Source organism: Topomyia yanbarensis, chromosome 2 (genome assembly GCF_030247195.1).
Source record: "Topomyia yanbarensis strain Yona2022 chromosome 2, ASM3024719v1, whole genome shotgun sequence".
NCBI lineage: Eukaryota > Metazoa > Arthropoda > Insecta > Diptera > Culicidae > Topomyia > Topomyia yanbarensis.
Genome location: NC_080671.1, coordinates 416,165,696 through 416,174,485, shown reverse-complemented (window position 1 = coordinate 416,174,485; position 8,790 = coordinate 416,165,696).

Sequence of the window (8,790 nt, the reverse complement as noted above, 5' to 3'; positions counted from 1 at the left end):
GCGCAGGCGGACAATCGGGCGTTCGATTATGTCAGTGTCGCAGCCGTCGGGGATGTGCCGGCGCCCACTATGAATGAGGTTAACGAGGCTATTCAACAGCTCAAGAGCAACAAGGCAGCTGGTAAGGATGGTCTAGGAGCGGAACTCTTCAAGGTGGGTCCGGAGAAACTGAGGGAAAGCATGCACCGAACAATCGAAAGAATCTGGGACAGAGAACAGCAGGAGTGGAAGGAAGGGGTCATCACCCCGATATACAAGAAAAGCGACAAATTGGACTGTGAAAACTAAAGAGCGATCACACTGACAAATGCCACATACAAAGTGCTATCTCAGATTCTGTTCCGGCGCCTATTACCGCTGGTAAATGGATTTGTCGGGAGTTATCAGGCCGGTTTCATTAACGGCAGATCAACAAACGACCAAATCATTACTATACGGCAAATCCTCCAAAAATGCCTTGAATACCAGGTCCCGATACATCACCTGTTCGTCGACTTCAAAGCCGCATATGACACGGTGGACCGTGTAGAGCTATGGAAAAAAGGACGAGAACGACTTCCCTGGGAAGCTGACAAGACTGATTAAGGGTACGATGGATGGTGTAAGGTGTTGTGTCAAAATTTCGGGCGGCCTCTCGGATCCGTTTGAAATACGCAGGAGACTAAGACAAGGCGATGGGTTGTCCTGCCTGCTGTTCAATATAGCGCTGGAAGGTGTAATGCGAAGAGCGGGGTTCAACATGCGGGGCACAATTTTCACGAGGTCCGGACAGTTCGTGTGCTTCGCTGACGACGTGGACATAATCGGTAGAAACAAGGAGACGGTAGCAGATCTGTATACCCGACTGAAGCGCGAGGCAGCACGAGTAGGAGTGAAGATAAATGTGTCTAACACGAAGTACATGCTGGCTGGCGGAGCCGATCGCTATAGGGAACGCTTGGGCAGTAGTATGACGATCGACGGCGACGAGTTTGAGGTGGTTGACGAGTTCATCTATCTAGGCTCATTGGTGACTGCGGACAATAACACCAGCCGGGAGATCAGAAGGCGTATTATCTCAGAAAGTCGTGCTTACAACGGGCTCCGCAAAACTTTGAGATCCAGTAAGCTTCACCACCGCACGAAATGCGCCATGTACAACACACTGATTAGACCGGTGGATCTCTACGGGCACGAAACGTGGACAATGCTCGAGGAGGATCTGCAAGCACTCGAAGTCTTCGAAAGAAGGGTGCTGAGAACAATCTTCGGTGGTGTGCGACTCTATGGTGAGCCAAATATCCGGAAAGTAGCTCAAGCTGGAAGGGTACGGTGGGCGGGGCATGTTGTAAGGATACCGGACAACAACCCCACCAAGTTGGTTTTCACCTCCAACCCGGCAGGTATAAGACGGAGAGGAGCGCATCGTTCCCGGTGGCTGGACCAAGTGGAGCAGAACCTGGCGAGTATCGGGCACCTGAGAGGTTGGAGACAAGCAGCACCTGACCGAGTGTCGTGGTGGAATATTGTGGAACAGATTAAATCATGTTAATATCGGCCCTATTCTGCGCGGCGTGTGACGTGAGACGACTAATCTCACCTCACTCTAAGTGACTTTTCTCACCCAATTCTGAAGAGTCACTTCGGGTGACGTGAGACGCCCATTTACGCGCAATGGTAAATCTCACCTCACTCGAGTCGACTTTCAGAATAGGGTGAAAAAAGTCACGTAAAGTGAAGTGAGTTTAGTCACCTCACGTCACACGCCGCGCAGAATAAGGCCGTATGATGTATAATCAGGAAATATATATGGTACATGTGGTATGTAGGTATAATACGCCTCACTGGGAAAAGGCCTCAATTATAATCCATGTTTCATACATTGTGACAGCTGATTGGCGAGTATCAAGCAAAAACTACATAACTTTGCGTTTAGAATTATTTAAGTACGATTCACACGATACATCAGGCTTTCGTCACCGGTACGGAAAGTCAAGAGTAGTTATATGCTGTTAAATGGAAGCATTCACACACAACATCAACGGAACGGAACGTCTTGACGTATTGAGTTCTTGTCGCCCAGTCTCACGAACACTTCTGCAGCTTCCTGGTTGAAAACAATCCCATTTGCTTTTGCCGTTTTTGTTTATTATTTTCCACCAGCTACTGATGTAGTGTTTGTGACATGTGACGTGTACGTACATGGGCCGTAGAAAAGTCTATGGCACGTTTGAACAGGCACAAGAGAAAAGTATTAAACTTATCCTGACGGAACGGTGACGTTCCGTTGACGTTGACGGAAGCTGATGTATCGTCTGAATCGTCCTTTATGATTCCACAACAGCTCATCACTGGACGAAATGTCCCACTAAGTTCTGGATGGTATGCCCTGTCAGGTAGATCCCATTAGCACAACTTCAAAGTAAACAACTACTTAGGCAAATATAGACTTTTTAATGTTTATACTATTTTTAGGTAAATATATATAAAAGGTTTTTCAGGAGTTTCTGCACTAAAAACATCCTACACCGTCATTTTTCAACCGATTTTCAATTCGTTGAGTGTTCTGGAAGGAATAAAGATACCTTTTCAGCAGTATGCAATGTTATACTCTTGTCAAAATGCTATGAGGTTGTTGGATAACAATATGCAACCATTATTTTGCAATTTTTTCATCGAAATCATAAATTACTCAAGATTATTCTAAAGAAAGTGTTTTCGTTCAATAAAAGTTTGGAGAGAACATTTAATTCCGCATCTAACGACTTATTTATATTTATATTATAACGACTTATTTATATTCATTTATATTCAAAATCGAATAAACGCAACGTTAGGAGCGCAAATGAAAAACTTATTGAATGCTAAAAACGTAGTTATTGGCACCAGTTTGTCAACGGATTAACGAGAGAAATAATGTTTCATCTAGTGGCTAGGTCCTACGTTGTGTATTTTATTCAACCGTTGATCGGAATACACGGAACAAAGAATCCTTTTTCAGCGACAACAGCATTCCATATAGATCTACACTCAAACAATTGACGTTTGTCGATGAAATGATGATACTTTATTTAAATGTAATGATTGCTCATTGAACACACAAATTTATCTGACAGCAAAGATGCTCGCGCTAAGCATTGTAGTGCGCATATCACTGTAGCGTTTGTTAGATGATGACAGTTATGCATCGCTTCTATTATTATGACTGTAGTGGTGTGGGTAATTATAAAAGAGGTTGTGCTGCATACATTCTCCGCACAACACTGATGGTTTTATATTTATCAACGACCATGTCCACATCGTTATAGTTCCATGGATGCTCTCCATTCGATTGAGCATGGAAAGCACTCATTGCATTTTCTGGGGTAAACAAAGGAGTTCCTTAGTTCTTTATCTGAAAAATTATGTCAGATTACCTTAGTTTGGAATTAGAAGGTGATATTCATGAAAGATCGCGCAGCTTCAACGGGTTTTTCAGTATTTTTGTCAGAGGACGGTCGAAAATTAGCAAATTTCGTGGAACAATGGAAGTTCAGGGATCCCAAAGGCACAAACAAGCCTTGCTTAAAGGGTATGGATAAGACTCGTGACTTCATTCGGATGATATCTCGGGTCATGTCTAATTATTATACGTGAGATGAGCATTTCTGGTGTAGTGGAGAGCGGTCTCTGGGCTTATGGTGACGATTATCGCAACATTAAACACGTTGTCTGGTCGTGCGCCTAGCGCCAGATCTCCATTAAATGAATCCCTTCGGCCTCGTTCCAGTCCGAGATGTGTTAGCTATTCTCGATCTCCCTATATGTCTCTCAGGTACAGGGGCCCTATTCTCACAGTCACGTCACGTAGTGACTAGGACAAAAAAGTTCCTTCTAGTCACTAAGTGACGTGACTGTGAGGATAGGGCCCCAGATTTTTAAACAGCTACCTGGAAATCTGGTCCCAAAACAGTTCCCAGCGGATCCAAGGAGGACAGTCGGCGATCCGGTTCATGATGTCCTGCAGTATTCTTCCGTTTTCCAAAAAGCTGCAAGTTTAATTTCTCCTTTTCCCTGTTAATGTCCTCCTCTCTTCAATTTCCCTGATACGGTCTCTGCTACTCTGATGTTGAAATAAATTCCTCTGGAGCATATCTTTTGCCTTCCTTATAATAAGCCTAACAGTGTTTCTCCTTATTTCAATTGTTAATCGATTTGAAATTCCTTGTTTTTAGATGTAGATGTGTCAAAATATATTCCCCTTAGTATTACTAAAAAAACAAATTTAGATTTTAAACAAATTCTAATTTTTATACCATATTTTCAAGAAATTTAAATTGGAAGCCAAACGAAATTTGTATCTTAATAAAAAATAAAATTATTGTGCTTCGAGAATTTCAGTCCAATCTCATCCAAGGTCGTTGGGATTTTCCGAGGTGACAAATCGCTGATTAATCGCCGTTGGTCTCTGTTAATGTGTTGATGATTCGACATCTAGGGTCAAGGAAGTGGAGTCGCCTCTCAGATGGGGTCAGCGAACTCCACCATCGGGGCCCAAGATATTTGTGGACAAATACCGACAGAAAAATAAACATAAATAAAAACAGTTGCACACGTACTTATTATTCAAATTGCAGACGCGCGCGTTCGTTTTATCGTTCCACAAGACATCCATCGCCAGCCGGAGATTTGCAGCTGATGAGTTTGATCAGCCTAGCGCCGTTTGGCCGGATTGCGTAGCTGATGAGGGAGAGACTTTTGTTCACGCGGTTAATCATTTAAACATCGTGTCTTTAAGCTGCCGTTTGCTACACGTGTTATGAGGTTATCAATTTAATTTTATCAAAAATTTACGCAAATACCTGTGCCTGCATCGGTTGACGATAGGCACACGGAGTATTGTTAGCTTGTTCACAATGCAGCTTGGATGCTAGGAACGACGGCATCAATATTTTATCCTCGTAAGAGTAATTTGCGTAAATTTTGTTTGCTGGAGGCCTAATAATCAACGTAACTGTCGGCGTCGGTGGTTTTATTACGATATCGAAGAATATGCATACTTTGCGAAAGGCTTTATCAGACGTAAAGGGAGGGATAATGTTTGCAAAATATCTTTTTTCATTGAAGAAGCCTTTGCATGCATTGACAGGGTAGTGTGAAATTTTTGCGGCATGCCTACAAAAATACATTTCGAAGGGCTTGGGAACCATACACAACTTTAGTACAATTCTTTGGCAGCTAACGCATCGAATCTTCTTTGTATGAGAACTTTTGGGAAATGTGTCGGAGAAATTTGTGATTTCGACACACCCTGTTTTATGTACTATAGGCTTGTTCGAGGAGCAACTTGTCATTAGGTATGGTTAATCGGAGGCCTATTTCTGCGAACACTCAAGTCATTTTTTCGTTTCGCATATCCTCAGTGTAAAATGCGTTAATGTAGTTGCAATCACTTGTACACACCCTTCAAAATTTCCGAATATAATGGTATCATGATAGCTGTATGCCGTAAATCTTAAATTATCCGTTACATGTATGCCGGATAGATCTCTGATTCGCTCGGCATTTCGGCATCAATCGGTTTCGAAGTTGCACAACATATGTACCTAGTAGCAAATTGCTTGATTGTGAAGCAATTGTAAACACTTCAGTCTCTTGTTTCGCATACAAATGATGCATGCATGTCGGTGCCAAAAGACAACTTGTAAAACTGTTAACGCTCAGTGAACGACAAAGAAACGCTATCGGCGAAGACAAATTTTTGCCACTACGCGGGTTGGCTGATGGGAATTGGATTTTGGGGGGAAGCATAATTTCAATAGCTACTTGTCGTGTTTCAGTGGCTTTCGTTAAACTTTGAATAATATAATCGAGATTAAGGGGGTTTAGGTGAATTCGGTTAAAAAAGAAGTACATGTACTGAAAGCCATTCGATGAAAAAAATAACAAAACAATATTCTTGTTTTCCTAATTAGTCGATTTCAACAGAAAAATTAAAATCGTAACTAAATTTTCCTTTAATTTTACCAGACTCTCAAATAATAATTATTGAACAGTATTATTGATTTTGATTCAAGGCGCACATCATACGAAATGACAGCAAACTAGCAAAGATGCACACCTTACTGAAATAAATCAAGGTAGCGACAGGAACTATGTGCATACACGCCGGGCATAACGGTTGTAGGTAGGTAGTTTTCTCAGCTTGGAAAGCTTGTTTTAGCCTGGACGCAATTACCTGAACCAGTACATAAACAACATAAATTCAACTGACCTCATTGTTGGTTTGAACTAGTTTTTCTTTAAAAAACATTTTAATAAAGGAATGATTTTGATTGACATTTATTTCAATACATGTATACTACTGAAGGTTGAAAGTAAAATTTCAATTATTAACAAATTATGTAATATGCAATATGATAATTATTTTTCATCTTTTAAGATGTCAAACTAGATGTGGAATAAGTATGAAGTTTTTTTGTAGTGATGGCTGACTAAATAGAACAGAAATAAAAGTTATACCTTTTTCATCCAAAATTGAAATCATCAATCAATTACCAACAATCCTGAAATACCTTATGCCATTTCGTCTCTAACATTATGAGAAACATAACACAATATTATATTTACGTGTGAATTACTGGTATACGGAGTATTTGAACAATTTAATTCCATACCGTCATCCCTACGGTCGGTGAAACAAAACGTTTGAAATATCCTATGCTGTATTTTACGATGAAGTAGTTTAATTCAACAATGAGATTAGTTGAATTCCAGTCGTTTGTGTGTTGGCTGAATTGGTAGTGTAACGACATATGCAATTGTGTCTGGACTAAAACAAGCGTTACAAGTTGAGACAAGCGTTTCAAGCTTTTGCTCAGGTAGGTTTTTCAAGTTTTGTGCTAGGCTGAAACGTTCGTGTCATGCTGTCAGTATAAAATCAACAACGCTGGATTATTGTTTTCAACAAAAACACCCAAATGTCAACTAGACGAAACCAAAAAATCAACTATTTTTTTGGTTCAAATTGTGATGAATCGGTTTTCCGTGGAAATCTAGAAAAAAATGTTATTTTTAGTTATAGTGTTGCCAAATATGCTATATTTCCAGTTTAAAACATCAACTGCATTTTTCTCAGGATTCGTGTATTTTTGTTTTGGAAAAGACATTGTGTTTCTCAGATAGTTTTAGCCATAAAAACACCTTATGCATCAAGATAAATGGAGCCAATCCCCAGACACAGTCAGTTGAAGCAAAAAATTAAAAATTTCTCAGTACGTTTCTTGCTATATCTCAGTAACCAGGCAGAATGTCAAAATTCAGAAAACGCCACTTTGTAGAGACTTTTTAGACAAGTGATGTGGCATATCTAACTCAGTTTACCCCAAAATGGCGTAAGTTAGCACAACAGCGACGATATAGCATAGTGCTTCTCGCATTGGCTTGCTAAGCCAAACAAAATGTTTCGATTTCATTAGTTCTCATCAGTTTGAAATGAGCTTCTTTGTTTGCGGGACATCACGCTTCACAAAGGATTTGCTCAGGAAAACAAATTGTCTCCGTTATTTTGGAGCTAGCGTCAAGTGAGTGCTAGTTAAATCCTTTCACTAAGTTAGTGACGGAGTCTGATGCGACGAAGTCGAAACGCAAATTGCATAAATAATTTAATATTCTTTATGTCATGCTAGAGCTCTGAAAACGGATCCGCCCACTAGTATTCCTACAATATGCATGGAATTTTCATAACTTTCCCTATCCAGTAATCTCTAGCTAATTGAATGTCGTTAAAAAGTAATAAATAAAATGTGACTAAATATTAATCGAACTAAAAAGGAAAAAATAAAAAGGAACCGATGGGAATCCATCGGCAGCGGTGGATAGTCGCTGTAGGTACAGTCAACACCCTTACACAACGTAGCAAACCCGTTACGACTGTAAGCGCAATGGTAATAGTCTAATAAAAATCTATGCCATTCGAAAGGCAAACAGAGATGAACATCAGCAATTTAATTGGCTAATCGTCGACAGGTTTTCAGTGGTGATCTTGCGTGGCTTTTCTTTTGTTGGTTCTCACGGTAAAGAGGACCAAGTCTCTCTTTACCACGAGGCATGTTGTTAGACTTGAGTGATTCGTAGTTATGTTGCCTAAGGTCCCTGCCAACAGAAGACAAAAGACTAGCCTGTAGGATTCAAGGCCTGTTTTTAATGACCCTTCCACTTCTAGTGTTCTAATCTGTACATCCTTGTAATCTCTAGCTAATTGAATGTTGTTAAAAAGAAACTGTGACTACATATTAGTCGAAATAAAAAGGAAAAACCTGTTTTAATCCACCTAGCGGTGCAATTGTGCCTTGCTCAATCATGAATCACGAGAATGTGTGCGTTGTTTATATTCATTAAAAACTTTTAAATGCATATATTACATTTTATTATACATCACATGACAACTATATACAGGAAAATAAATCATTATTCGAGTTCTAAAATTTTGAAAAAGAAAAAAACAGCCACGTAATATTGAACTGAAAAATGGTGCGAAATCGGCAACGTCCCAAAAAGTCGATATACATAAAAAAAAATTTCGAGATAACATAAAATCTCGACGTTTCATGCATTTTAAAGATGTTTGGCATCAAAAATACGAATTCGATTTCTGAAATTTCATGGGGTCCCCCCTTTGAAAAAAAAATTGAGTTCCGGGTTATATGGGAATTTCATATGTGACCGGACGATTTAGTCTATATTTCCGGATCCATATAAGCGATCCGTACGAAATTTTTTAGACATCTGTGGGGGTAATATAGCTATCATTTGGGACTAAGTTTGTGAAAA